Raw genomic sequence first — 14,193 nt, forward strand, 5'->3', positions numbered from 1 at the left:
TTCCGACGCTATCTACTAGGTCATTCATGTATATTGTGAAAAGCAATGGTCCCATAACACTCCCCTGTGGCACGCCGAGGTTACTTTAACGTCTGTAGACGTCTCTCCATTGAGAACAATATGCTGTGTTCTGTTTGCTAAAAACTCTTCAATCCAGCCGCACAGCTGGTCTGATATTCCGTAGGCTCTTCCTTTGTTTATCAGGCGACAGTGGGGAACTGTACCGAACGCCTTCCGGAAGTCAAGGAAAATGGCATCTACCTGGGAGCCTGTATCTAATATTTTCTGGGTCTCGTGAACAAATAAAGCGAGTTGGGTCTCACACGATTGCTGTTTCCGGAATCCATGTTGATTCCTACGGAGTAGATTCTGGGTTTCCAGAAATGACATGATACGAGAGCAAAAAACAACATATCGATGTCAGAGATATAGGTCTATAGTTTTGCGCATCTGCTCGTCGACCCTTCTTGAAAACTGGAACTATCTGTGGTCTTTTCCAATCATTTGGAACCTTCTGTTCCTCTAGAGACTTGCGGTACACGGCTGTTAGAAGAGGGGCAAGTTCTTTCGCGTACTCTGTGTAGAATCGCATTGGTATCCCTTAGGTCCAGTGGACTTTCCTCTGCTGAGTGATTTCAGTTGCTTTTCTATTCCTTGGACACTTATTTCGATGTCAGATACGTGGGATACGATGGGACGAGAAATGACTCGCGCCACTTGTCAGCCAACTACTCTTACAGAACTACGTGAACAGGTCGAGCAGGCGTGGCGTAACCCGTCCCGGACAGTATTCGCCATCTGTACAGTCGACTGGATGCCAGAGTCACTGCCTGCATTGCCTCCTGTAACGGCTACACCACGTACTAACATGAGTCGAAACCTGGTACCTCAGAACTGCTTGTTCTACTGATTTGTAAATGTAATCATTTCATGTACTCCATATGCACTGTTGCAACAATAAATCTTGAATGAATTGGAAACCTCTCAAAGGATGCACTAGTTTTGCTCTGGCAGCATATTAATAAGGTGAACTTGTGTTTGCTTCAGTCCGGTCACATTTACGAAACTTCCAGGGAGACTAAAGCTGTGGACCGGACAAGGATTTGAATCTGAGACCTTTGCCTTTCGTATGGAAGTGCTCTACCAACTGAGATACCCGAGCACGATTTATGACCAGTCCTCAAAGCTTTGTTTCCGCCAGTGCCTCGTCTCCTACCTCCCAAACGTCACAGAAGTTCTCCTGCATAGCTTGCAGGGCTAGAAAGTTTCACTAGGACGTTTCATATCAGCACACACTTCACTACAGACTGAAAAATTCATTCTAGAAACAGTGCCCGAAGCTGTGGCTAAGTCATGTCTTCGCAATACCCTTTCTTCCAGGAGTGCTAGTCTTGAAAGGTGTGCGAGAGACCTACTGTGGAATTTGGGAGATAGGAGATGAGGCACTGGCGGACGTAACTCCTTCACCACAGAAGATGAAGTAAATATGCCAGAAATGCAATCAAGAATTAATGCAAACATGAGTAACTTTCCGAAACTCCTTCACCAAAAAAGACGAAGTAAATATTCCAGAATTCGAATCTAGAACAGCTGCCAACTGAGAAGCAGATATCCTTCGTGTAGCGAAGCAGCTTAAATCACTTAATAAAGGCAAGGCCTCCGGTGCAGAATGCATACCAATCAGGTTCCTCTCAGAATATGCTGATACAGTAGCTCCATACTTAACAATCATGTACAACCGCATCCTCGTCGGAAGGTCCGTACCTAAAAACTGAAAGGTTGCACAAGTCATACCAATACCCAAAAAAGGAAATAGGAATAATCCGCTAAGTTACAGACCAGTATCATTAACGTCGATTTGCATTAGGATTTTGGAACATTCACTGTGTTCGAACATCATGAATTACCTCCAAGAAACGATTTGAGCCGGCCGCTGTGGCCGAGCCTTTCTAGGCGCTTCAGTCCTGAACCGCGCTGTTGCTACGGTCGCAGGTTGGAATACTGCCTCGGGCATGGATGTGTGTGATGTCCTTAGATTAGTTACTTCTAAGTCTAGGGGACTAATGACCTCAGATGTTAAGTCCCATAGTGCTTAGAGCCATTTGAGCCAAAACTATTTGTTGAGAGATAGTCGGCACGGATTCAGAAAATATTGTTCTTGTGAAACACAACTAGCTCTTATTCTCACGAAGTAATGAAAGCTGTCGATAATGGCTGTCAAGTTGAGTCCATATTTTTAGATTTCCAGAAGACTTTCGATGCTGTTCCTCACAAGCTTCTTCTAATCACATTGCGTACCTATAGAGCAGGGGTCTCCAAACTTTTTAGTCCGCGGGCCACATTGACTCCTCAACGAAGTCATAAGGGCCAAGATCTACCTAGTGGGATTAAAGCACCCTAGCACTCCATGATCACCGTAATGTAAGGCTAAAGGAAAGATGAAATCGCAAAAATATAAGATTACGGGAATAGCTAGCACTGAAACGAACGGAGAATGGTCTGTCTGTTTATTGTGGATAGCCAAAAGCTTAACCATGACCCGCTTTGTAAAGATAGAGCTCCGACAATGTCGCGGTGTATTGGTCGCGATAGGCCTCGAAACTCAATTGTTGGCAGTAGAGGTACCACCTCAAATACTTGGCGGGCCGGATACCGGGGATGTCCGGCCAGCTAACTCGGGCAGGGTTGACGGCTCTCGCGGGCCGCTTTCGGCCCACGGGCCGTAGTTTGGAGACCCCTGCGTATAGAGTATCGCTTCAGTTGTGAGAGTGGATTCGCGATTTTCTGTCAGAAACGTCACAGTTTGTTGTGAATGACGGAAAGTCATCGAGTAAAACAGAAGTGGTATCTGGCGTTCCCCAAGGAAGTGTTATAGGTCCCCTGCTGTTCCTGATCTGCATAAACGACATAGCAGACAATCAGAGCAACACTCTTAGGCTGTTTGGAGGTGATCCAATAGTTTACCGTCTTGTAAAGTCATCAGATGATCAAAATCAATTGCAAAATGATTTAGACAAGATGACTGTATAGTGCGAAAAGCGGCAATTGACTCCACATACTGAAAAGTGTGTAGTCATTCAGATGAGTACTAAAGAAATCCGCTAAATTTCGGTTACACCATAAATCACACTAATATATAGGCTGTAAACTCAATTAAATATTTAAGGATTGCAATTCTGAATAACTTCTACTGGAACGGTCACATAGATGATGTTGTGGGTAGAGCAAACCAAAGATTGCGATTTACTGGCAGAACACTTAGAAAGTTCAGTAGGTCTACCATAGAGACTGCTTACTACACGCTTGTCCACCCCCTTACGGAGTATTGCTGTGCAGTGTGGGATCTGCATCAGAAGAGTTTGATGGAGAACATCGAAAAAGTTGGAAGAAATGCTGCTCGTTTTTCACTATCGCGAAATAAGGTTCAAATGGCTCTGAGCACTAAGGGACTTAACTTCTGAGGTCATCAGTCCCCTAGAACTTAGAACCACTTAAACCGACTAACCTAAGGACATCACACACATCCATGCCCGAGGCAGGATTCGAACCTGCAACCGTAGCGGTCGCGCGGTTCCAGACTGAAGCGCCTAGAACCGCTCGGACATCTCGGCCGGCCGCGAAATAAGGGAGACAGTGCCACGGACATGATATGTCACTTGGGTGGCAATGATTAAAACAAACGCGTTTTTCGTTGCAGTAGGACCTTCTCAGGAAATTTCAATCACCAACTTTCTCCTGTCTACTGGGCCCCTGTAACTCAGCCGACCAGCGCGGTATGACTGGCTAGGCTGTTTTCGACATTGCTAGAATTCCATCCGTCATGATACCATATGACAATGCCAGTGAAAATGAGCATTTAAGAGAGATCACGCGTTTCATCAAAAGCGATCTGAGCCAAGTTTGCAAAGAAGTCGATATGACTGGCGAGGAATCCAAGACAAAAAGATCTATTTAACAGTTCTAAATTTACATGCATCTGGTGTACAGCAATGTGACGAAGTTGAGTGACTGTAGGAGGATACAAGATGACTTAGGCCAAGTTACTACACTACTGGCCATTAAAATTGCTACAACAAGAAGAAATGCAGATGATAAACGGGTACTCGTTGGACAAATATATTATACTAGAACTGACATGTGATTACATTTTCACGCAATTTGGGTGCATAGATCCTGAGAAATCATTACCCAGAACAACCACCTCTGGCCGTAATAACGGCGTTGATACACCTGGGCATTGAGTCAAACAGAGCTTGGATGGCGTGTTCAGGTACAGCTGCCCATGCAACTTCAACACGATACCACAGTTCATCAAGGTAGTGACTGGCACATTGTGACGAGCCAGTTGAAAGGCCCGTACAGGACCTGCAACATGCGGTCGTGCATTATCCTGCTGAAATGCAGGGTTTCACAGGGATCGAATGAAGGGTAGAGCCACGGGTCGTAACACATCTGAAATGTAACGTCCACTGTTCAAAGTGCCGTCAATGCGAACAAGAGGTGACCGAGACGTGCAACCAATGGCACCCCATACCATCACGCCGGGTGATACGACAGTATGGCGATGACAAATACTCGCTTCCAATGTGCGTTCACCGCGATGTCGCCAAACACGGATGCGACCATCATGATGCTGTAAACGGAACCTGAATTCATCCGAAAAAAATGACGTTTTGCCATTCGTGCACCCAGATTCGTCGTTGAGTACACCATCGCAGGCGCTCCTGTCTGTAATGCAGCGTCAAGGGTAACCGCAGCCACGGTCTCCGAGCTGATAGTCCATGCTGCTGCAAACGTCGTCGAACTGTTCCTGCAGATGGTTGTTGTCTTGCAAACGTCTCCGTCTGTTGACTCAGGGATCGAGACGTGGCTGCACGATCCGTTACAGCCATGCGGATAAGATGCCTGTCATCTCGACTGCTAGTGATACGAGGCCGTTGTGATCCAGCACGGCGTTCCGTATTACACTCCTGAACCCACAGATTCCATATTCTGCTAACAGTCATTGGATCTCGACCAACGCGAGCAACAATGTCGCGATACGATAAAGCGCTATCGCGTTAGGCTACAATCCGATCTTTATCATAGTCGGAAACGTGATGGTACGCATTTCTCCTCCTTACACGAGGCATCACAACAACGTTTCACCAGGCAACGCCGGTCAACTGCTGTATGTGTATGAGAAATCGGTTGGAAACTTTCATCATGTCAGCACGTTGTAGGTGTCGCCACCGGTGCCAACCTTGTGTGAATGATCTGAAAAGCTAATCATTTGCATATCACAGCATCTTCTTCCTGTCGGTTAAATTTCGCGTCTGTAGCACGTCATCTTCGTGGTGTAGCAATTTTAATGGCCAGTAGTGTAGGTGGTGTGATGACTGGCAGATAGTTCTAAATGTAGAAAAATATACTTTAATGCGGATGAGTAGGAAAAGAAAACCCACAATGTTCCTGCTTGACACAGTCACGTCATAACGTTGCAAAGCGACGTGAAATGGAACGAGCATGTGAGTATTGTGGTTGGAAAGGCGAATGGTCGGCTTGGGTTATTGGCCTGTAAAGGAGACCGCATATAGGACGCTAGTGAGACCTATTCTTGAGGATTGCTCGAGTGTTTGGGATCCGTACCAGGTTGGATCAATAGAAGGCGTCGAAGCACTTCGAGAGGCGGGCTGCTAGATTTGTTACTGGTAGGTATGAACTACAAGCAAGTGTTACGGATATGCTTCAGGAAGTCAAATGTGAATCCCTGGAGGGAAGGGGACTTTCTTTTTGAAGAACACTATTAACAAAATTTAGAGAACCTGCATATGAAGCTGACTGCTGAATTATTCTACTGTCTTCAACATAAGTTGCGCGTAAGGACCACGAAGATAAGATACGTGAAATTAGGGCTCATGCAAAGGCGTATAGACAGCCGTTTGTCCCTCGCTCTATTTCCGAGTGGAACAGGAGAGGAACGGGATACCATCCACCACGTGCTATACGGTGGATTGTTTATGTAGATGTAGATGTGGATGTGGATGTAGATCTGTTTCCTCAAAATGCGGCGAAATGTTGCCCGAATCGCGTCTCGTACGCATATCACTTCAGCTATTTCATCATACGGCGGGAGCACTGGCAGATACCCAGGCGTCTGTTTGGAAAGCAATTTGACCAAGACGGCTTCCTACCGCTTCTGTTCTTCCAACAGCTGTTGCAACAATTTAACTCTGTCAACAAAGACCAAGAAAAGCCTATTAGAGGGAAAAATCGTGTAGTTGCAAATTTTAGCACAGTGCTAGGAGCGAGTGTCCTAAACAGCATATCAAAACTCCTTACTGTGTGAGTGTTGGTTGGGTGGGTGGGTGGGTGGGTGAGAGAGTTTAAAGGTCACTTTTTTATGTTTTTATCGAATAACTCGAAATCTGAGTATCTAGCGAAAATATTTCCCAGTAAAAAAGTAAACTACATTAAATTCCCTGCAAAAAATAGTCCTATTCATTTTTTCTCTCGCACTATAGATTCTGCATTGAAGAATGTGGAAAAATCACAGATTATTAAAAATACTGTTTTAACAGTACATATAAAATCTTTAAGTGCAGTCGGTTAAATACAAACATTAAATGTGTGTACCATATCTAAGTGCAGTAGAGCCGTATTAAAGGATAAATTGTGTTCCGGGGTGAAACAGGGTGAAGGGAGGGGGGAGGGAGGGGGTACAAGTATTAGGAAAGGTAGGTCACTGGATTGTGTTCATTCCCTCCTTCATAGGACTACAAACAAAGATCAGGAAGGTCAGGTAGGTAATTCCCCACTCCATCTACCCCACTATGTCACAAGAAGCAACTACAGGGGGTTTCACAAAGTGAAACCAACCCTCTGCAGCCCACCCTATGAATCACTGGTGATGCAGTATGACACAGGCATGGGTGATGTTTATTTTCCACAAAATGTGTTAATGCTATGTGGGACGCAAATATAAGCTGCTAATAACACTAATACATGAAACGCATATGAACAGAATGTAGGTAAATCCCTGCATATTGTTCTACACTGCTGGAGGGAAACTGATTCTCAGTCACCCTGTACAGCAGCTCTAGTGTTCTTCTAGGAAAGGCACCCCCCCCCCCCCCCCCCCACCACCACCACCTAACGAGTGCTATTCAAATTCACTTTACAAAGATACTATATCTCCACAGCATTTTCTGTCCAGCTCTCTTATGTGAATAGACAAAATAACTTCACTGAGCTTATGTTTATAGAGTGGTGTTATTTTGAGTTTATTAAGTGAGGACTTATTTGCAGTTGTTAAGCGAGCTATTAATAAAAAATTTGAACAGCAGGAGCTATCAACTGTTCACCACATTGAAGAGTCTGTTGCAAGTGTAACATGCTGTCAATATGTATTCAACGATGTCGATTTCATTGTCTCCAATGTCACCATCCGGAATACTTTTTGCTCCTTGAGAGGTAACAAATGCATCATCCCAATCTCAGCTCTTGGGACATCTGAAGAGGCCCAGAGGCATAAATTGCATCCTTCTGTATCAGATGTAGGTCACCTAGCTGTTATGAAACTTGATATACTTCAATATAATTCAAGCAATGCCTTGCATCAAATTACTGTTCTAGACTTGAACATGGTCAGCCCCATTCCAGCAGACATATTCACACCTGTTTTGGAAGATATATTGTGGATATGTTGTAAGTGGCTCCATTCAGTGCAGCTCACTCTAGCAGTGTCAGTAATTCCTGAATGGAAGAGATGATAGAAGTGCAGTAATTTTCTAGTCATTCATTAAGCCACCACATCACACTGCATCATAATTACATGACATTACAATAAGCTGTCAATGACAGACAGCAGCAAGATGCGACATCCCTTTCCAACCAACACTACATAGGTCACTGACAACACAATTACAAATAAAACACACAGGAAATTATAGAACTTAACACTTCTCAGTCATTGTTTACAAGAACATACTTTACACACAGGCTTAGTTAACATGTGCACTCATTTAGTAAACTGAAAATAACTCCACTATAGTAACATAAGCTCAGTGAAGTTATTTTGTCTACTCAGATAAGGACAGGAAATGCTGGGTAGGTGTAATCTGTCTGCCAAATCAAAATCAAGCAGTCACCTTTCCCAGGAGAACACTACAGCTGCTGCACAAGGCGACTAAGAATCAATTTCCCATGTAGAAGTCTATAACAGTGAGCATAGGTGTATGCTTTACTTGTGTTAATATTATTGGTGTGTGTCTGCATTCCATGTAGTTGGTATTAACACATTCTGTGGAAAATGAACACACATGGGCATGCGCCTGCAGTGCATTGTCAGTGATTGATAAGGTGCACTGAAGAAAATCAGTGTAACTTTGTGAAACACTCTGTAGTTGCTTCTGGTGACGTAGTGGGGTAGATGGAGTGAGGAATCACCTCCTCTCTCCTTTTGCAGGTTTTTGAAGGAGAGAAGTACATGAACACAATCCGCAAACCTACCTTCCCTTGCACTTGTACCCCACACAACTCCCCCCTTCAATCTGTTACACCCCCAGAAGACAATTTATCCCTTAATATATCTCTACTACACTTAGACATGGTCCGCACATTTAATAGTTGTTTTTAACCAACTTCATTCAAAGATGAGCATTAATTTTATACCATTAAAACAATATTTCTGATAATCTTCCCTTTTTTCCATTCCCTTCAATGTGGAAACTATTCGTCCTACAGGAAACATTCTTTGTAAGGAATTTAACATAGTCTAATTTTGTGCTGGAAAATATTTTCCATAGAAGCCATTAATTTCAAGTTATTCGAGAAAAACATATAAAAGTAACCCCTGCCCCACCCCAACACTCACACCCCAATGTTCAGGATTTTTAGTATGTTGTTCAAGACACTCGCTCCTTGCACTGTGCAAAAAATTTGTGACTGCACGATTTTTACACTAATTTTCCTTTGTTGACTGTACTAATTGTTGATAAACAACCATCTGATAGTGGCTGACGCTGCTCTGGATCCATGTTCACAAAGTGTGACACTAGGTTTGACCACAATTGTCACCAAAAGAAGGATACACCACAAAGGAATTATCTGAATGGAACGAGAAGTGATAGATATGTTTGTTGTACATGCACAGATAAACAAATGATTCCAGTTTCAGAAAAATTGCGTGATATATTCAAGTCAAAGAACTTTACAAACTGAGCAAGTCAATAATGCATCGGTCTACCTCTGGCCCTAACATAAGCAGTTATTCAGCTTGGCGCTGAATGATAGGGTTGTTAGATGTCCTCCTAAGGAATATCATGCCAACTCCTGTCCAATTGACACATTAAATTGTCAGAATTCTGTACGGAAAGGAAGAATCGGTTTAACATCCTGTCGACATCGATGTCATTAGAGACGGAGCACAAGCTCAGATTACATCAAGGATGGGTGAGGCAATTGGCTGTGCTCTTCCAAAGGAACCATCCCAGCATTGGCTTGGGCAATTTAGGGATATCACAGAAAACCTAAACCTGGATGGCCAGACATGGTTTTGAACAGTCGTCCTCCCGAATGTGAGTCCAACGTGCAAACCACTGCGCCACCTCGCTCGGTCAGAAATTTCTGAGAGCGTTGTAGTACCCTGTCCATAATGTTCCAAATGTTCTTGACCGATGAGAAATCCCGTGACCTTTCTGGCAAAAATAGGGTTTGACAAGCATGAAGACAAGCGGTAGAAACTCTTGCTATGTTTGGGCTGGCAAAATTTTGCTGAAATGTAAGCCTTGGATGGCGTGCCATGAAGAGCAACAAAACAAGGTGCAGAACATCCGTGATGTACCACTGTGCTGTAAGGATGCCATGGATCAAAGGGATCCTGCTATGGAAAGAAATGGCATCCCAGATCATCACTCTTGGTTTTCAGGCTGTAAAAATGGGCGACAGTCAGGTTGATATCCCACTTGCTGCCTGGGGCATCTACAAAGACATCTGTGCTGGTCATTGGGGTTCAGTTCAAAGCATTACTCATCACTAAAGACAGTTCTTCTCCAGTCAATGAGATTCCAGGCTGAAGGCTCTTTCCGTCCCGTTCAGATAATTCATTTGGGGTGCATCATTTTTTTGTATTTTCATTGTTTTAGTATGTATTTACAGTCCAATTTTGATGCAAGTGTCACTGGTTTGTCCAAGAACAAGCCAAAAGAATAATTCAGTATAACAGTGAAGAGTTTTGTACATGATAAGTGCACAGTATTATGAGTAAAGACAAAAGGACTGAATGGCTACTGGCAGCCACATAAAAAGATGACCATACTGAATCCTGACTCAGCATGGTGCTAGGGGGGGGGGGGGGGGGCACCTGCATGGACATCCTGCATAGCAGATTTGCAGCCATGCCTGTTTTTGGCAGCTGAATCCCACAGTAGCAGAGGCAGAGAAACAGACGAGTTGTAACAGTGGCTGGCTGGCGGCGGTGATGGTGGTGCTGATGGCTTTCAATGCCCACTGAAGGGAGTGGGTGCCCTGTGAGTTACAATTACATCCACACTCAGTAAATCACTGTGGAGTGCATGACAGAAGTTATTAGCGCTTTTTCTCTCTCAATTCACAAATGGAACACTCAAAGAATTATTGTTTAAATACATCTGTGTACACTATAATTAATGTAAGCTTGTATTCACAATCTCTATGGAAGCTATATGTAGGGAATTGTAGCTTATTTCTAGAGTCAATGTTTGAAGCTGCTTCTCAAAACTTTGTAAGTAGGTTTTCTTGGGATAGTCCATCTTTATCTTCAAGAGTCTGCTTGTTCAGTTTCTTCACCATTTCTGTGACTTTTTCCCATGGGTCAAACAAACATGTGACCATTCATGCTGCTGTTCTCTGTATACTTCCTTTACCCCCTGTTAGTCCTACTTGGTACAGGTCCCACACACTTGAGCAGTATTCTAGGATGGGTCATGTGGATTTCCCTAGTATTTTACAGATAAACTGAAATCTGCTGCCTGCTTTACCTACACTTAAGCCTATATAACTGTTCAATTTTATATCCCCACAAAATGCTACACCCAAGTGTTTGTATGAGCTGATCAATTCTAATTGTGACTCATTGATACAATAGTCACAGGATACTATCTCTTTTTGTTATACAGACAGCACAATTTTACATTTCTTAACAATTAAAGCAAGTTGTCCATCTCTGTACCATTTTGAAATCTTATTAGGATCTCACTGAATATATGTGCAGTTTTTTATCTTGCAATACTTCATTATAGATGACTGCATCATCTGCAAAAAGTCTGAGTTAATATTGTCTGTAAGGTCATTAAAAATATGAACAGCAAAGGTCCCAATACAACACACTTCCATGGCACACACTCAAAGTTACTTCTACATCTATCGATGACTCTCCATCCAAGATAACATGTTGCATCCTCCCTACCAAAAAATCCTCAGTCCAGTCATAAATTTCATTTCATATCTAATACAATTGTACTTTTGGTAATAAGGGAGCATGTGGTGGCAAGTCAAATACTTTTCAGAAATTGAGAAATGCTACATCTACCTGACTGCTGTGATCCATGGCTTTCAGTATGTTGTGTGAGAAAAGTGCATGTTGAGTTTCACATGATCAGTGTTTCAACAATTCTTGCTATTTGGCATGGAGGAGGTATGACCAGTGCATTCTTCCAACTGCTGGAACTGTTTTTGTTCAAGGACATAAACAGTTTATATTTAAAAGAGAGGCTATCTCAGCCATCAATTAATATGGAAGCTGCAGGGATTTTGTCTGGTCCTGGTACTGTATTTTGTTCAGTTTCAGTGAGTTCACATATTTCTCAACAATCACTCTTCTTTGCAGTGGTGTGACAGTTACCTTTGGGGCAATACTCCAGGATCTCCATTTGTATAGGAACCTTTGAAAACCAAGTTTAGCCCTTCTGCTTTTGATTTGCTACTGTTAATTTCAGCCTCTGTCTCGTCCTTGGGTTCTGGGCACTAACTTAGGAACCATTAACAATCATTAAATATGACCAGAATTTGTTTGGTTTTTGAGAGACAGTTTGATAATATTCTGCTAAGGTAGTTGCTGGAGGTTTCACATATTGCCCTCTTGACAGTCTAACACATTTCATTAAGCATCTCTCTATCTCTACCTGTTTGTTTTACACCTGTTATGCAGTAGTCTCTGTTTCTTTGGAAGTTTCTTTACACTGACTGTATACAATGGAGGGTCCCTTCCATTATGAATTGTTCTGCTATACACATGACTATCAAGTACATGGTCAACTATTCTTCTAAAATTGAGCCACATGTCTTTTTCATGTTCCTGTCCAGAACTGTTTCAAGTTCCTTATTGAGGTACAACACTACTGCCTATCTATCTAAACTTCAGAAAATATAAATCATTCTACTTGTTTTAGTTGCCATTTGTATGTTAGTAATCATTATTACCTCAACTGTCTCATGGTTACTGATATCAGTTTCTATGTCAACATCCTCAAAGAGGTCAGGTCTGTTTGTTGCTATTAGATCCAATATATTTCCATCATTAGTGGGCTTCCCAAAAGTCTGTTCTACGTGGTTCTCAGAGAATGAATTTAATAATATTTTGTTCCCCACTTGCAAAATTGTAATTTTCCAAATTGATTGTTTGATGTCAAAAGTCTCCCCCAGTGATAATTGTCAGATTGGGGAACTTACGCAGTAGTGAAATTAGGTTTTCTTTACAGTTTTCAGTTACCTCTGAAGGTGAGTCTTGTTATTGGTAGAAGGTTCCAGTTAAAAGTTTATGCCCATCTTTTATATACAGAGTCTTGCCAAGACAATCTCTCTTGCAGTTTCAATTTCTGTGGTGGCTTTTATTTTCTTGTCTTGTGACAAACACCATCTCCATTTACCATTAGGCTATCCTTTCAATACATGCTCAAATTTTCCCAATATATCTCACTGCTATCAGTTTCAGCTGACATCCATCACCAATTCTCAAAATAACATCCTTTCCTCTTTTCCATTTAAATACCACAGTAATATACCTTCTGTCTGTTCACATATTACACCTGTTCCTCTCTGTTTTTGTGTTTATGCACCTCCGTGGAAACAACATAAAATATTAGCTAGGAGTTGTAGATGTATAAGACATATCTATGAAATGTTCACTGCAGTTATCTTATAGACTTAGAGGACATACATCGCTTTTGATGTGATGTCAGTCATATTATGTGCACTGTCAGAATTGTGTGCATCTCCTACCCCAGTCCTAAACATCACTGTGATGTTGTTAAGTGGATTTGCATCACCACTTTAGTATCCATACAAGATGTGACAGTGTGTTGTGAATTGCCACTGTTGGCACAAATGTATGCAATACAAGTCAACAGTAGCTTGACAACAAGCTGTGAGCTGACTCCTGGAAGAGGGGATGAAACTCAAAGTGTGAGTCAATCTACAGGGGAGCAGCGAGTCCAAATACTGGGTACAGCTGAAGCCTGGAGATGAACACAAACCTGGGCTATGCAGACAGCTGTCACAAGCTTGTAGAAGACAGAGCATGGCATGAGATGAGAGACTGGTACACAATAGTTGAAATCAGCGTAAAAACTGCCAATCCATGCCTATTGCCACCAGCAGGTAAACATCTCAGTCACTGGCTCTGCCCTGGCCACACTTCACTCATGTCCTCCAAGGCAGTGCCCCGTACTATTACGCTGTGATAACCATGCCAGCTCCTTTGCAGCCATCTTGATATCCATTGGCAGGGATACTAAAACCATGATTTTTCAATGCTTTTGGCATCTTATAACGTGTATGGTAGAAGTCAGCATTGCTATAAATGTGGAAGGGTATGCTACTTCTGGCTATGACTTTATTTTTTCATTAGTGTGTGCATGCGAGTACCAAATCACAACTTGTACTGATACTGGCAGGAAATCTTACCACTGGTGTCAATGCAGAAGCATTTTGCAAATACTCCCATTAAAGACAAACACACGCTTCTAACACTCATATATATTGAAGCAAATGAATGTAATTATTACACTCACTAGTTCCCAATGAACTAGCAGGTGGTATAGCAGGAGTGAAAAATACAATATAAAACTCAATGGTACTATGTTTGTTTATATGAAAGAAATAATTATGGTATGCTTAAGTTGATTCTTAGGAAATGTGCATATAATTTTGTTTTCAAAAGCTTAACAATTTTTTAAA

The 14,193-nt window shown here is 42.4% G+C and overlaps 1 protein-coding gene across 1 annotated transcript in view; it reads left to right on the top strand.

The window, feature by feature from the left end:
• LOC126470892 (uncharacterized) overlaps nt 1–14,193 on the top strand; it is a 124,439-nt gene that overhangs the window by 78,316 nt on the left and 31,930 nt on the right. The gene's annotated exons all lie outside the window — the stretch shown is intronic.

This window comes from Schistocerca serialis, chromosome 1 (genome assembly GCF_023864345.2).
Source record: "Schistocerca serialis cubense isolate TAMUIC-IGC-003099 chromosome 1, iqSchSeri2.2, whole genome shotgun sequence".
NCBI lineage: Eukaryota > Metazoa > Arthropoda > Insecta > Orthoptera > Acrididae > Schistocerca > Schistocerca serialis.